This window comes from Protopterus annectens, chromosome 3.part1 (genome assembly GCF_019279795.1).
Source record: "Protopterus annectens isolate FY-2018-M chromosome 3.part1, PAN1.0, whole genome shotgun sequence".
NCBI classification, from domain to species: domain Eukaryota; kingdom Metazoa; phylum Chordata; order Ceratodontiformes; family Protopteridae; genus Protopterus; species Protopterus annectens.
The window spans coordinates 1,722,023,262-1,722,040,479 of NC_056732.1; the positions used below are offsets into that span (position 1 = coordinate 1,722,023,262).

Below are 17,218 nucleotides of genomic sequence, written 5' to 3' on the forward strand. Positions count from 1 at the left end.
ACCACCAAACCTACATTTCCTTCTTGGGTTATTCATTTTCATAGACATTACCTTGTATTTTATTTTTAATTAAAACCCAGTTACCCCTACATCAGCTACATCTATTTAAAACTGAATTCATATTACTTCAAATTCTAATCTAATTGCCACTTGTTTCCCAAGTGAATAAGCTCTCTATAGTCATATATTTTACATTGCATCCTTTTTATTTATTCTAGTTGCACTGTTCATTGGTTGTACATTAGCTAGAGAAATAACAACTTTTATAAGCTTGAACTCTCCCAGTTCTTACAACCATTCTTTGGATTCCATGCCAATATTTTCAAGAAAATGACTTAGTGATTTGACCATACTCATAGTCATATCAAGCATAAACTATTTACATGACCATGTAGCTGAATGGTTAGAGTGATGGCCTTGTGTAAAGTAGGTGCAGGGTTTGAAAACACATAACTGCATTAATTGAATTGATCCCTGCAGCAAGCTAACAATAGCATCATAGGAGGTTACTAGGTTAATGGCCCTCTGGTCCTTACCAGCCTAGCCAAGAGTTTATCCCAAAAAAGAGGAAACCTCAGTCAGCACCTGTCAATGAAGGACACAGGTGGAACCCCTGAGACAAATTTGTGGTTTCCCATCCACTTATCAAGGTTGTGCCTGAAGAGGGTCAGCGAGGTACTCTGCTTTACATGTATGGGAAATCTAATCCAGAGACAGGGCAGCCTCTGGGAGACAAACCTGTCTCTCCAGCAGGTTTTGTTAATGTTGCATATTAGATTTAGGCCTTTTGAGTGGGTAATGCACGAAGCATTAAACTTATGGATATGGAGCATCTCTAGTAGAGCAGGGTCTGATATTGCCTTGTAAGCAAGACACAGATCACCTCTGAGCAATCTGTATGATACCAAGTAGAGTGATAGTGAATTCAGCCTGTCTGCATAGGACAGGTGTTGGAGGCCATGGATTCTCTTTGTGAGGTATTTCTGTGGCCTTTCCAGTTGATGCCGGTGTTTGGAGAGGTACATACCAAATGGGACATTATACTCAATTGCTGGTGTAATGAGGGAGGAGTACAGAGAGGTAATAACCTCCTTTCTTCTGGATACAATCCCTTTACTTATGAAATGAACCAAGTAAAAGGCTTTTATGACCACTGCCTCTACATGATGGTCGAATGTGAGACTGTTGCCAACCTGAGTACCGAGGTCTCTCACCACATGTGTGCTTAGGGGATGGCTGTTGATGTAGCAATCAGTACGGGCTGTGTTTTTGCCGAATGGTATGATAATACAAAGTTGATTCTAACCTTAGGTTATTAAACCATCAACATTTAACCCCCCTATGCACCCCCAACTTAAAAATCTAGAGAATGTGATGGAAAATGAAATAAGAAAGGTATATAAGAGAACTAGATTTAATATGAATCTTCAAGAAGGAGAATATAGGGTGTTAAATAAATTGAAAGACAATATGAATGTTAGAATAATGAAACCAGATAAAGGTGGTGAGCTATTTTTATGGATACTACAGTATATGAAGGTAAAATGAACCAAATTCTTAGAGATGAAGTAAAATACACAGATGTGTCCAAGAATGAAATTATGGTAGCTTATAAAAGAATAGATATAGAATTATAAGCTATGTATAATGAAGGGACTATAGATGGAAATAGTCTTTCCTACCTTAAAGTGGATAAACCTAAGATCCCAGTAATTTATGGTATCCCTAAGGTACACAAGAATTTAATAGACCCCCCATTAAGGCCAATTGTATCTGCAGATGGTTCTAAGACATTCCCTTTAGCTAAATTTATAGATAATAAGACTAAACATATATGGACTAACAAAGCAGCTATTTTAAAAGATTCATGGGATCTTTTAAGAAATATTAATTTAGAGTTGTATAATAAAAATATTTTATTTGTAACAATAGATGTAGTGGATTGTTTTTCCTCTATTCCCTGTTCCAAAGGTATGGAAATGTTTGAAGAAGAAGTGTTTCAAGATAGAATATTGAGCCATAAAGACAAAGTAGCGTACACAAATTTGATGGATATAGTTCTTAAAAATAATTTTTTAATATTTAATGGGGAATTTTTTCAACAAACCCAAGGCGTAGCTATGGGCGCAGCTTGTGCACCTACATTTGCGAATATAGTCCTGGCTATCTGGGAAGAAACATATATACTTAATTCTAGTTTTACATCTTGTTGGAACCTTTATAAGAGGTTCCTGGATGATATAGTTATCTTTTGGACAGGGGGGAAAGAGAAATTAAAGGAATTTATGGCATATATTAAAGATACTTCTGATTTCTTGAGATTCACTTATAATGTCTCAGAAAATAATTTACAATTTTTGGATATAGAAATTTATAAATGTAATAATGCCTTTGAATCTAAAGTATATAGGAAACCGACTTACTCTAATTCCTACCTGCACTATAATAGTGCACATCCAACACATTGCAAGAAGAATATAGTAAAAGGGCAATTTGTGAGGGGATCTAGGATGACAAGTAAGTTGGAGGATTTTAAGTTGGAATGTGATTTGTTGGAGAGAATGTTTTTAGATAGAGGATATAGTAAGGAGTTTATTAGCAATATTAGGTTAGAGGTAGAAAGAAAAAGATTAGATACATTTCATCCTATATTAGGAGAAAAAATAAATGATGGGGATCAAAGAACAAAAGAGAAAGTATTTATTAATAATGGAGAATACCAACAGGCGTTTACTCTAGAGTATAATGCTTTAAATAATAATATCAGTACTACCTTCTTTAAGGAATGGGAAAGGTTTATGGCATTTACTGACCTGGAGGGGCTACCTAAGGATATACCTAAAGTGGTATATAGAAATCCTTGTAATATAAAAGATTACTTGGAACATAAAAAGTTTGATCAGAAGAAAATGAAGGGTATTAATGGTATTAAAAATATAGGTACATATTCCTGTGGAAAATGTAATCAATGTAGCTATATGGCCAATAAGGAGAAAATTTATATAGAAAGTTGGAATAGATGGATTATTAGTAAAGGAATGTATAATTGTGAGACAAAGGGTTTAGTATACCTTGCCATCTGTGAAAAGTGTGGGTCATTCTATATAGGTAAAACCGAGAGAACCTTAAAAAGAAGAGTTTATGAACATACCTATGACATAATAAAGGAAAAGGAAACAAATGCATTATATAAACATTCAAAGGTATGTAAAGAAAATAAATTTCATTTTCTAGTAATTGAACATATAAAAGATGGTATTAGAGGGGGGCCATGGGAGGATACTATTGGGTACAGAGAGTTGTGGTGGCGGGTGACGTTGGAAGCAAGCAAATTCCCAGGCTTAAATGAGCATGTGTCTATCCTGCCCCTTTTGAAATTAAAGGCAGCTAAATTATGAATTTATGCGTTAGTTGTAATATAATTTTGTACCAACAGATAGTGTGCTATGAAATGTGGTTTTCCTTAATATGGAACCTTCATATTATTAATATAAGAGTTTAGATTTATATATATAAAATAATGTATTTATTTATTAATATTTAATAGTATTTTAAATTATTTATAAGAATATGGAGTTATTTAAATTATTTTAATGGATGGATATTTATTTTATTGTATAAATATATGGAAGGATGAACTTATGAATATTTATGAGCCCAAAATGTAAATTGATTTGTGCATTCAAATTTAATTGAAGCTTTTTCATTGGTTTATTGGTTTTAATAGAGGTATATAAATGTTTGTGTTAATTTATATTAGCATCTGATGAAGTCCAGTATATGGGACGAAAACGCAATTAATCCTGGAAGAGCGTTAATGTCATTGTGTTTTTCGGGTGTTTTGTGACAATAAAGCTGGTTTTATTTGTTCGGAGATCTTCCTTCCTGGGACTGCATTCCTTTTGGATTTATAGTTGTTTTGTGAAGAGCTGCCGCTTTTTGTACTTTAATGATAATACATTTTGCTTTTAACTTAAGGCCATGATTTTGGCAATAGTCATTTGTTGTGAGACCCTGTTGCAGTATGTTAACGTCATTTGGTGAGTCAATAACAGCACCCAACTTACAGTCATCTACAAACTTGGTCAGCCACAGGCCTTTTGTCTTTGCCTGTACCTCTGAGAAATCAATGCCAAACAGTAGGGGTCCCAGGACAGATCCCTTGGGAATACCACTAGTGACAGGTCTGCTGTCGGAGGTGGAGCACCTATTTTGACCTTGTGGGTCCTATCCGTGAGCCAGTTGGCCACCCACCTGATGAGCTAGAGATTTATGCCAAGTTGTGTTAGCTTTTTGATGATTCCTGAGGGGGGAAATTGTGTCAAAGGCCTTGGCCAAGTCAAGGTTAGTTGTATGTACTGACTTGCCCTCATCCAGGACCTTGGTGACAGTCTCAAAGAAGTCAATTGGGTTCAACAGGCAAGATCTGTCCTTGATGACCCTGACCTAGGTGGGGGTCAAGGGTTGTTGATTGCCTTTGTCCTTGTTTATGAGACCCATAATAATAATATGCTCCATGGCTTTACAAATCAGATTTGTCAAGCTAATGGGGCAATAGTTTCCAGGGTCAGTAGTGGCACCACCTTTGTGCAAAGGGATGACAATGCCAGCTTTCCACTCTGCTGGAATGAAGCCTGTACTTAGGCTGTGGTTGAATAGGATGCTCAAAGGCAAAGCTAGTTCTTGCTGGAAATGGTGCAGAATACATCCTGGGATATTATCAGGTCACATGGAAGCTGTGTTCTTTGCCTTGGATAGGGCCTTTAACACTTGATCTATGGAGATATGAGGTGCAGGAAAAGTATCGGGATGTCGAAAGGACCTTTGGGGGATGGAAGGGTGAAGTTTGTGTTGAACCTATCTGCTAGCAGGTTGGCTAAGTCAACAGGATCAGTGTAAGTGGTACCATTAAATACTACTTTGGAACAAAACTGGGCTTTGCCATGGAGGTTCCTGATGTAACTGGAGAAGGCTTTGTGGTTTCATTTTGTTTCAGAGGCTAGTTTTAATTCATAATTGACTTTGGAAGTTTTCACTAGTGACCTAATTGGCTTGTTGAGGCTGAGGAGGGAGTTTGTCCAATTTGGAATTTCTTCCTTTTTACTCTTGGACAACAGTTTCTTCCTTTTGTTGTAAAGCCTGTTGATAGAGGATGTCCACCAGACAGGTTTGTGTTTCCTTGAGGAGCAGGTTTTAGTTCTGTTGGGTATGGCTGAGTCCATATAGCTGTACAGGTGCTTGTATACTGCACTGGAGTACTGTTCACTGTAGTTGTCTGCATCTTTTGAGGGGGCAAGTAGTGAGAAGCTACTGATACCCTCCCTTAGGAGTTTGTAGTCAGCTCTTGAGAAGTGTTTTAGCCTGGTTATGGCTGTGTGGGGCGGGGGGTTGGGTGGAACAGAAACTTCAAATGAGACAGACAGATAATCTGATCTCATCAGGGAAGAATATACTATGAGAGTGATGCAGCAGTCACCCATTTTTGTGAGAACCAACTCTAGAATATTATCTCCCCTTGTGGGGGATGAAACAAGCTGGTCTAGTGCATTAGTACTGATGAAGTCAAGGAATTGTTGGGTGAGTGTATTAGTGCAGGAGTAGTTTACCCAGTCTAGGGTGGGGTAGTTGAAGTCACCAAGGTTCAGGGTGTTTGGGGGTATCTTGATGGAGTCAAATAGGTCCAAGTAGGAGGAGTGGGTGTCCTGAGTCATGGGGGGGTCTATAGCTGGCTATAACTTGGATGGATGTCTTGCCAACTGTCAGCTGCACTTGCAGTAATTCCAGTGCATCATGCTGGCAAACCAGTCTGGAGGTGTGCCTGTCCTTAATGAAGATAGAGACTCCACCACCCTTGGTCTTCCCAACTTCATTTTGGGGTCAGAAATTGTGGGATGAGGTATAGCCTGGTAAGGCAGGATTGCTCTCCACAGCCCTGAACCAAGTTTCTGTGACTGCACAGATGTTGGCATCTTCCAGTGTGAGGATAGCCTCTAGTGAGTGAATTTTCAGGTTAAGGCTCCTAGTGTTAAGCAGCATGACCTTCAGTTTACTTTTTGGCAGATCATTTATGTTGGAAGATTTGTCTTTGGGACATAGCCTCCCCCATTTTGCCTTTTTTAGGCAAGAGCCTTGTCCAGGATCCAGAATCCTAGGGGTGACAGGTGGAGGCAATCCCTTACAAAGCATTGAGGCCTGTTAGCCATGTCATCCTAGGCAGACAGATACTGAATCTCCTTGGAAAGACACCAGAAACTAAGTTAATTGTTGGCGTCAATTATTGTTTGTTGGTATTGTGGTATCTTCCTTGGTGAAGGAAGGATGCTGTGTAGGGCTAGGGTCATACCTGGCTGGACACATTCTCTGAGAGCTCAATCATGTCTTCCTTCATATAGTCCAGAGAGGTACGTCTCTAGTCATTCACGTCAACATGGACAATGACAGAGTCATACCTATACCTGCTGTGGAGAGATGTAATTGCATGTGTAATGTGGTGGATTCACACTATCACTCAGGTAATTGCTTTTTACTACCACCGTCTAATTTCTATTTTTCTTTTTTTTAAACAAAAAACATTTTTATTAAATTGTCATGTATGACATAGGCAGTTATACATTTATATGAATTAAAACAAACCATATTGATATAATTTTAGTTGCAAATATTATACATAACTTATAATCTATCCAGTCATTGTCAGTCAAACATTACATCTTTCATTCAAATCCTGTTTTCTTTTAAACCTTGTTCCATTTCTGCATGCATTGTTCCCACAATTCCTATTTTTTTTATGTAATTTTCTCCTACTCTTTTTGAAAGATCCCAGTCTCAGTTCTTTTATCTCTGTTACTATATTCACTTCTTCTAGTACAGTTGGTTTAAATTTGATTTCTATTTTCTAACAATTGCGGGTACTTAGTATTATCGCAACCAGATTGCGATCAGGAGAAAAAGCTCTTCTCCAAGCCATTCTCCATGTGAAATATGTACTGCAAGTTTGTTAAGAGGAGAAAATAACATTCCTTACTACTTCTTTGTACATGTCTTGCCAAAATATAGAAATAGTTTTGCTTTTTTTGGGATGGTAGTCGGGTGGACAGACAAGGAGCTATGAGTATTGTTAACACACTAACGACTTTTCCCCGTTCATCCATGGTAGCTGTTTATACCAAAAACTTTTTTAAGTGCATGACATCAGTTATGCACACTTTAACATTTCAGCACAGAGAAGTGGACAGTCGTTTAATAAAATTGGCAGTGAAATTTGTTATAAGCATATCTCTCAACCGTGCACAGAAAATTGAGTACAGCACTCACCATATCAGTGAGGAATGTTTCACATTCAAATGCCGTAGCCTTCCTAACATTTATGTCACTGCAAACATTTTTTTTTAAATGAGCTAACTTTATAAAAGCAGTCTTTTAAAATCTATCTTCGCTTTTATGTATTTTTTCCATTCTTTTTACGACTTTCTGGGGAATTCATGAAGAAAGCAGGTGACAGATTGGTCCTAACAATATTACACAGCGGCCAAGGTATATGATGGTCTGATCATCCAGAAATAAAATCAGTTTACGTAAAAAAATTTACAGAGCACATAGTCAAATGACAATGGATTATACTTAAGACACATAGATAGACTGATACTGTATGGTAAAAGTTGGAATTACAATCTTAGATAGTGAGTATGTTATCTGGTTGCGATAATACGTAAGTACCCAGTTGCTGTTTTTGTAGCCCAGCATAATTAAACTCAACAAGGCCTTACTATCTCTAGACAATTTCCTTAGTTACATCAATTTGCTCACCCAGTAGCTCTAACAGAGTAGTCTGGAGGAATCTTTAAAGTCTGCCAACTCTTTACACTCCCAGAAAATATGTTCCCATTTACCTGTTTCTTCCCTATCACACCTCCAGCATTTGCAATCTACCTGAGGAAAACTTCTTTGGAGTCTACTTGGGGTATAAAAATACCTATGTAAACACCTCCAAGCAAATATCCTAAATACTCCAGACTTTGTTGCATTCTTGGAAGACACACACACATATATCCCTCCCATTGTTTCTTCGTAAATTGCTTATTCAGTCTCCCTTTCCAATCCTTTCTAACCTCTTCTGGTTGATTCTATTTATCATGGAATATGTTGTAGGCTTTGCTAATTATTCATTTTAACAGCATCTTCTTTTCTAGATTCTTCTAAAACCACTACCAGTGCTGTTCTTTTGCTTAGAATCCCTCATTTCTTTCTCTTTGCCTATACTCTGACATCAATCCTCGACAGAGAATGCAATGTCTAGCCTGCAGTCCAAATAAATTCTTGGCATCTTCACATTTTTATTACCTTTCCCTGTCTAATTATTCACTCCCAATACCTTTAATCTTTTGCCAGTTTTCTCCAATAAATTCCAGCCCCTTCTTGCCTATTGTTTGTATCCCTAATTGCACCTTTCAACCCACTTAATCATTGCCCACAGCCTAACATTAAACTCTCATTTAGTTACAAGTCTGTGGTGGAGAATTGCAGCCAAGACCTTTCTAAAATTTAGAAATGCCACATTCCATCTTAGAATCCTAACCTAGTTCTTCTGAAACCCACACCAACATGAAAAAGAGTTGCTGGATGCAAATGACTGAATTTGGTGCTTTCATCTTTATTGTGTAAATGCATCATCGAAATATATGTTAATTGATCACATGCACAAAATGAGCCACTCATAAGTGCATTTCACATATCTATAAATGTATAACTTAGAAGCTCTCTCCTTTAAAATACATGGGATATTCACATCATCATTTAACCAAAGAAAAAAGTTAGCATTGATCCTCAATTGCCAACATAATTCCTTAATTTCCAGATAGGTGTCCAGATTTCATTTAAAGTCATGAACAAATACATAAATAAATAAATGAAATATTTTACAATGTTAACAATTGTGTTTTTCTTGTTTTTGCTTTTAACAGTGTATGGATGTTGATACACACCTTGAGACAGTGTTTAGCTGGCTTCACCACATAAAAGCTACGGTAAATAGTAGAAGCTTCAAACACTCAACCAGAGAGACCACATAAATTAAACAATAACTAAAATGTTTACTAGAACCCAAGGTTACATTATAATTGTGCACTTTGCCACAGGGGTTGTTATTTATGTATTTACAATGTCTGCAAGTGAAATTAACCTTTGACTTGCAGGATGCTGACCCCCCCCCCCTCCAAAAAAAAAGTTTCTTTCCAATTGCTTTGAAAAATGACAAGCAGGCATGGCCTGTGTTTAAATATAGTTTAGGGAGTTGTTCCTATTCAATGAAAAACTCGTTGTTGGTCTTGTAAAATGTTCCAGTTATTGTGAATAGACTGTCTTGGTTACACAATTTTCAACTGAAAAGTCAAGGGTAATACTATTGTTAGTGAATGTCTGCTTATTATTTTATTATTGTTTCACTATCAATGTCTGGTATGTGCAGTTTTTAACAGAGATGCACACGGTGGGAGGGTGGCCTAATGGTAAAGGTATTTGCCTTACAAGTGAAAGGTTTGAATCTCACAAGGGATAACTGGCTAGGCTTAAAATGACTTGCAAGAGCAGTTAGCCTAGTACTAATCTATGAATCTATGAACCTATAAGGTACTTTTTTTCTTTAAAATTATCCGATCTTCAACTTAAAGTGGGCAATATTTATCGCCTGTCCAAAAACAATGTTTCTTAATATAATCAGCACTTGTTCAAAATCTTGATCATTAAACATGAACCTGGATGCTTGAATTGTCAATCCCCAGCTACATTTTTCTAATAAACGCAGACTGACTATGATTAGCATGAATGCAAGAATTATTAAAGGTCAGTTTCCTATATCTTATTTTCTTTAATTCACCCTGATTGGGCAGGACTTATAATGTAATACTAAAAGCTTTGTAGTGCACCTTGACAAATTGCCAGTGATTTAAAAAACAAAGATGTAAAAGAGTTGAGGAGTCAAATAATTTTTTCAATCTATTTTCCTTAAACCCAGACTATTCCTACTTCAGTCTTTCCTCAGCAATGGTTCTAGGTTGGCATAAGGGTGGGAATTTGACATAATTGTTAAGGTATTCACCTTACGGATCCAAGGTGCAGCATTTGATTCTCACATGGGGTAATTCGGTAGGCTTAAAATGGCCCACAAAGGTAGCTAATCTAATATGACTCTATGAATGCAGCTTCATCTTAAAATCTGAACACAGTAATGAGGTATTCTTTAATTGCAACACAAAACAGAAAAGTGAAGGGTCTCTAAATGTAATGTTCTGCATTGAGTGAGCTGATTATGTCCGATATTCAGAAAAATACAAATCAGTTAAGCACCAGAGTGGTGTAAGAGTCTACCTTAAATGTTATTTATGCACTGTTACTGGAGCTGTTAGCCTACTTCCTCTCACCCTTTAATCCTATATAACATGACATCCACTGGTTTGCCATTTCTTATACTGTTTCATCAGATGATAAAACATTGGGTGTGATATATCAGTCTGATGTCTGTCTATACCCTTCCTTGGACTTAGAATTCACTGGGTAGTCTCTGTCAGATTCAAATCAGTAACAGTTAACCATCTCCTTTTCCTTCTTCATCTCTTAATCTAGTAGCCACCATCTCATTCTTATCTTAACCAGTGCCGTGAGGCCTGTACACTGCATGAATCCACCAAATGTCAGGCACCCCATACTTCAGTATTCCTTAACAGTAGCCAACTATTCTCCTCTGGCTCATATCTCAAACTACCCTAATGAGAAATGCTACACAACCTGAATTTTCATCCCTTACTTACACTGTTACCTCATTCCAGGCTAAACTACCCCATTCTTTTATCACTTATATATATTGTTACCCACCTTAGATGTCTACATCCTCTCTTACCTTAGACACATATAACCATGTCTCATCTATGCCCACTTATCGTTATCTCCCATCCTGTAAAGCTTGTCATGCAACACTTTATTTTTTCCTGATTCCAAGAATTATGGAGCAAAATCATTCATCCATCTATACCTTTTATAAGAATCCTCATCTTCTCCCCATTCTTTTCAGGGTTCACAACCCCAGAATCAAATTTCAACCTGTTGTATCTTCTAACCTCTCTTTTTGTTGAGTTATGATCATTTATGCAGAGCTAAAACATGGACTTCCAGGTCCATAGACAATCAGCTTTCACAAATCTAGTAAAGCAGCATGGTTAACATGATATTAAGAATAGCTACATTTTAAGTTATAATGCCTACAGAGTTTTATTCTGAAGGAGAAATGCAATAACTAATTTCAGTTGTATATAATAACTAACACCATGGAGACATAATACAGCATTATAGGAATTTACTGTACACTATGTCACATACAGACATGAAGGGCTGAGCTCCATAATCTAAAATCAATGAAAATACCATCTATATGAAGGATTTTAACTACCCTTTACTGAATGAATGGATTATTCAATGTCAAATAAATGTACTGAATATTAATTGACTATGTTAATCAAAATACTTTGAAACAGGTAGTACAAATTCCTGCAATGTAACATCAAGGTTATCATATAGACAAATCTAGGATCTTTCTCCTGCATTTCAATAGGTTTACCCTCCTTAATTAACATAGATCACAAACCCATCATATTTAATTAAGATTAAATTGAAACTTAATCATAAGCAAATCCTTATTCCTAGACTTTACCAATGGAATTGATGATGCAGCAAATCACATACTCATAAAAACAGACTGGGATGCTGTTCCCAGTAGCCCAGGTAATTCTGTTGGGAGACAATACTTATTAACCTCATCAAAGCTTCTAGATTTTGCTATGACCCCATCTTTGTTTCAATGGCTAAACACAGCAATGAAGTATTCTTTAATTACAGTACAAAATAGAAAGGGAGGTTTTATAAATGTAACAGTATCAATATAGAATGAAGTGATCATCCAGTCACTAGACATAGCAGCTATGCTTACTGAAAAAGGTCAGTATACTAGCAAAGACACAACTGAGGGTGCTTTAGCAACAAGTGGTGGCATTCCTTATATAAGTACAGACACAATAACTGATTCCACATATAAAATTACAAAATCAGGTTTAGTATGGTCAGAAAGATACCTGGTGGTTTTCTGTACAGAATGAAGGAAAACTTAAATCCCCATTGATGACAAGCTGTAGTTGTACCCGATCACGTAAAACATAAACAATATGAAATGCATCAAGCTGTCCAGCTTTCTGTACAAACATGGATATTGTCATTGCAGAGCAGCAACACAGAAGTCCTGTTTTTTCAGATACAGAACCTTGAAGATTTACTGTGGGAAGATTTTTTTTTTTACTCTTATGGTATTTGTGGAGAGGGAAGAACAACAATTTATCAAAGACTGAAAATGCCCAACTCTTATCTTGATTGCGTTAAAGTATTCAACATTATTACAAATTAGGTAAAAGCTTTAAATATCAATATATTTATAAATCAATGGATTGGGCAAGGAAAAGAGGATAGCAAGAGAGGGTAGGGGGCTGCTTCTATACTGACAGTGGTTATCTCTGGTGTGCAACAAAAATATAAGTAATACATCAGAGTTCATTACTACATTCAGTAAAGAACTGACTGGCCCTTCCACAGGTTCTCTAAACAGCTCTCTCAGCTGCTTTCTAACAGTGAAAATAACACTCAAAAAAATCTGTATGAGTTTGACTCACAACATAGTTCACAAACAATGTCTGAGACAACAGCATGAATAACATGCTCCCAGTAAAATCTCACTTGGGACACTAACATTCTGAAGATAAATATAAAATGAAGAAGAACAGATGCCAAACAGGCAATGTATGGAACACCCCGAAGTCTTCTTGCTGTTGTCTGATTTCAATTTTTAGCACAAGACCCTTTTCCCTAAGGGTAACAATGCAAAGTGTAAGCTACCTTTTGTGGAGTAGGTCCCCTTATACATTCTCCAAACCCAGTGGAGTGGCTGGTTCTCTCCAGGACCAACAAGTAAAAACAAAAAGAAAAACCTCTTTGAAGTAATCCAATGTTGTATTCTTCTAGGTATTTTGCAGGCAGACAGCTAAGCACAGTAAAATGTAGACATTTTCAGAATCAAGCAATAAAAACAAGAAGCAATACTTCTTTGAGCTTAAAATTGTCTGGTTTATTCAAGGGAATGCGTACCTTTGCTTATCAGGCTTAAATGATACAGTGTTCCCTAAGGCTTCAGTTATTGATTTTGAATAATATAATATAATTAGTGACAGTTCTTTGTCATAGTTAATTGTTCTGAGATTCTGAGAAACCAAACACAATAGAAGTTTGGCTAATAGTTGTCTCTTTTCCTTCCATTAATAAGGCGGAAGGCTATTTACTCAAAGTCTTCAATAAATATGATTGTAGTCCATTATGAGTAAGCCACATGACAAGGAGTTATACGATTGCATACAATTTGTTCACATATAAATATAGCATGTGGTTATGGAAAAACTCAAAATTTCTACCTACTAGCACAGGTAAGAGTACCTACCTTATATGGCTCATACTGAAATAGTACTTCATTATAATAGAACTATGTAATGAATGAACTAGACAGATTATGTCACTCAGTTCATAAGTGGTATATATAGACATACACACACACACACACACACATATATATATATATATATATATATATATATATATATATATATATATATATATATATATATACATATATTCTCCTATGTCTATTTTGTTGTCTTTTTCAGACTGTTGACTTGTACCCAGATTGCCTCAGGCCTGCAAATCTTCTTGGATATCAGGTGAAGTTTTGTCAAGTGTACATATTAGTCCTGGTACCCTGTCAACAAACAATCCCAGACAATGAGGCTTCTTCTGGCAGTTCTTGTGGTTTCCCTGCTTTTTGCAGCTGGTAAGTTACTTGATTGAATTTAACTAGTGTTAGATCTCAGTCTTTTTTGTACTTTCTTTTAATTTTGTGTGTGTTTCCTACCTGCACAAGGGGATAACAATTTAGATGTGTTAGTTTATTTACGTATATATGTATTTATGTAAGTCTGTTAACTGGAGTAGACTACTGATTGATCGAAAGTGAGGCATTTTAGCCACAGCAAAGGATAAAGAAGAATCATAACAACATAAATACGTGTTTGCATTCCTCTCTAAGTTAAGCCTGTGACACATTATCTGCCTTTGCAAAGGAGTTAGTCAAGTAGTCTGATATTCATAAAATCATCCCTTGAAAAGGAAGGAAGGGCCTGGTAAGGAGGGAAAGGCCTTACAGCTCAGTTTCATTGCAACTCCTCTGATCCTATTAAGTACAACATATGCATATGTAAACATGAAGAATTGTTTAGTATTAGAAGCATTCTTGTATGATTTTCCAGGACCACGTTTAGTTTTCAGTAGTCATCATCTATTGTCAAGAAAACAAAGAATAAGGAACGGTGTTCAGGAATGTAAGAAAAATAGTCATAGTCTGTAGTATCTCACTGGCATGCACACTCATCTCAAGTAAAACATTTGCTTTGTTAGAGTTATATTTCTCCTGTTATAATATATTGTTTCTCCTCCAGTGCTGCAGATCTTTTTTTTCAAACTAAGCTGTGTTTTTACTGAATATTCTATTAGGAAATACAACACTGCATCTTTTATGTCTGCAGTCTCTGTCCACATTTTGTAAAGAACATCATCTTAATTAGTTTTTCAACCATTCCAATGTATTTTATAAATGTGACATTAAAGTCTGTAAATCCATTCAGGTTTTAAACATTTATTGGGTGCCACATAGGCTACCATTGGAGAGCCTAATTTAATTAGTCAAGCCATAATTTAATTGAGAAATCCATTACATATGGGGTATCAAAGCATTACATTTTAGCACCCCTAGTCATCACACTAAAATGTTTGTATAACTTGTAAAACTAGATCTGTCTTATGGGAGAAAACATACAACCATCTCACAAAAAATGTAGTGTGTGTGTGTATATGTGTGTGTGTGTGTGTGTGTGTGTGTGTGTGTGTGTGTGTGTGTGTGTGTGTATATATATATATATATATATATATATATATATATATATATATATGGATCCCCTACACTACACCGACACACCACAAACCTGACAGCCAAAACGCCAACCAACACCACACAAAACCGACAGTCCACATTACCGAACACCATAACACCAACTCACAACACACACACAACACAAGCACACCAAAAACCTTACAAACCTACTCTAAACCTTACCTACACAGCTATCTATGCACTAACCTTAACCCAAACCCTAACCCTAAGGTCCGTCACTATCGCACACTTACCTAACCCGTATCCTAACCCTAAGGTCCATCACTATCACACACTTACCTTCCCCGCACCCTAACCCTAAAGTCCGTCACTATCGCACACTTACCTTACCTGCACCCTAACTTTAAGGTCTGTCATTATCGCACACTTACCTTACCTGCACCCTAACCCTAAAGTCCGTCACTATTGCGCACTTACCTTACCCCCACCCTAACCCTAAGGTCGGTCACTATTGCACACTTACCTTACCCACACCCTAACCCTAAGGTTCATCACTATCACACATTTACCTATTGCATACTTACACAGTCGCGCTCGTTTCACATGTCGGTGTTTTCAGTGTCAGGATTATGTGCTGTCTGTTATTTCCGTTGTCAGTCTTCCAGTTTCGGTGTTTTGAATGTCATTCTTGTGCATTGTCGGTCTACTGAAATAGACCCATATACATATATATATATATATATATATATATATATATATATATATATATATATACATATATATATATATATATATATATATATATATATATATATATATATATATATATATATATATATATATATATACACATATATATGTATATATGTATGAATATAACAAGATTCTGTCTGTCTTGTTGCAGTGAGGAGGTTAATTAGGGGATTTATAGGGTAGGGGTGTGTGTGCATATGTGTGTGTATGTGTGTGTATAGGTAAATGGGTGGGAGTGTGTGTGACTGTAATTGCCTTGAGCGGAAATTGGTTGCTATACCTAAATTCCCCTTCACTAATGAAAAAATCTTGTAATACTGGGAAGACATTAGACACCTGGGGCAGTTAAATATATTCCCTAGGTCACTCCAAATGTTACTAGAACATCAAGTTGTGCAGCATAAGAGATGTATGGGGGGAGCTCTAGATACCAGTGACAAACTTGCATAATACCCTAGTCCTCTTATAAAGTTAAAAGAACATTAGATTTGAATCACAAAGTATATAATATTAAGAAGAATAAAATTCTATCCATTGTGGTTTTGGTAAGTGGGATGAAACAGTGAAAATCCACACAGGAAGGGAAGAACATGAGGACTATTAGATTTGAACCATGAAACCTGGAGCAGTAAGGCAGAATGCTTGACCAATGAGGTACTATACTTTCCAAATGTGCAAGGAAATCATTGACTGCAAAACAATTACAAATAAATCAGGCCTTGAAATATAGTGTGAAATAAATGAAAATGAAACATCAGTGGTGGGGAGTAGAAATACTAGCATGTTGTAGATATCTCTGAAAATGGTAAATGTTTGCTCACATCAGCTCATTTTGTGAAACAAAAGATTTATTATTATTATTTTATTTGACATTTGTTAACTGGGTTAGTCTGACTGGTCAAGACGCCCTTTTTCAGCAGAGGCCCGAGGAGAAAAGCTCCAGACAAATAAGACATATACAGGCATGTATCAGGTTAATGAGGATAAAAAGAAACTTGTATGGTATACAATTAGAAAATAAACATATGAATTAGATAGTTGCATTACAGTAAGCAGTAAGTATACAGTTAACAGTTGGCACATACCTACAGGTTAAAATACGTGAAGTACATTAGCTATAAAGATTTGACTGAGAGAGGACAGGTTGAATTTTTAGCAGAATGCCTGCAGGAGGAAGATAAATATTAGTGGAATAGTCTCAAAAATAATAATATTAACAGATATGTAGGAGGAAGAAGAAGAGGAGGCATGGGTCAAGTAGGACTACTGCAGGGGCAAGTCCATGACTTAAGCATGTGATTTTTTAGCATTTTTTTAAAAACTGCAACTGTTTGTGACAGCTCTCAGGTCAGGGGGAAGTTTATTCCAGGTGTTGGCAACAGAATGACTATAAAGTAGTTTACCAACTTGCTTCCTTGGCTTATAGACTTCCATGAGATG

General features: G+C 36.4%; 1 long non-coding RNA gene across 1 annotated transcript in view; it reads left to right on the forward strand.

The window, feature by feature from the left end:
* Positions 1 to 13,748: 13,748 nt before the first annotated feature.
* Positions 13,749 to 17,218, forward strand: part of LOC122798901 — a 145,238-nt gene continuing 141,768 nt past the window's right edge. The window contains exon 1 of the long non-coding RNA XR_006364336.1: positions 13,749 to 13,909. This is a non-coding gene — a long non-coding RNA (uncharacterized LOC122798901). The remainder of the gene's footprint in view (positions 13,910 to 17,218) is intronic.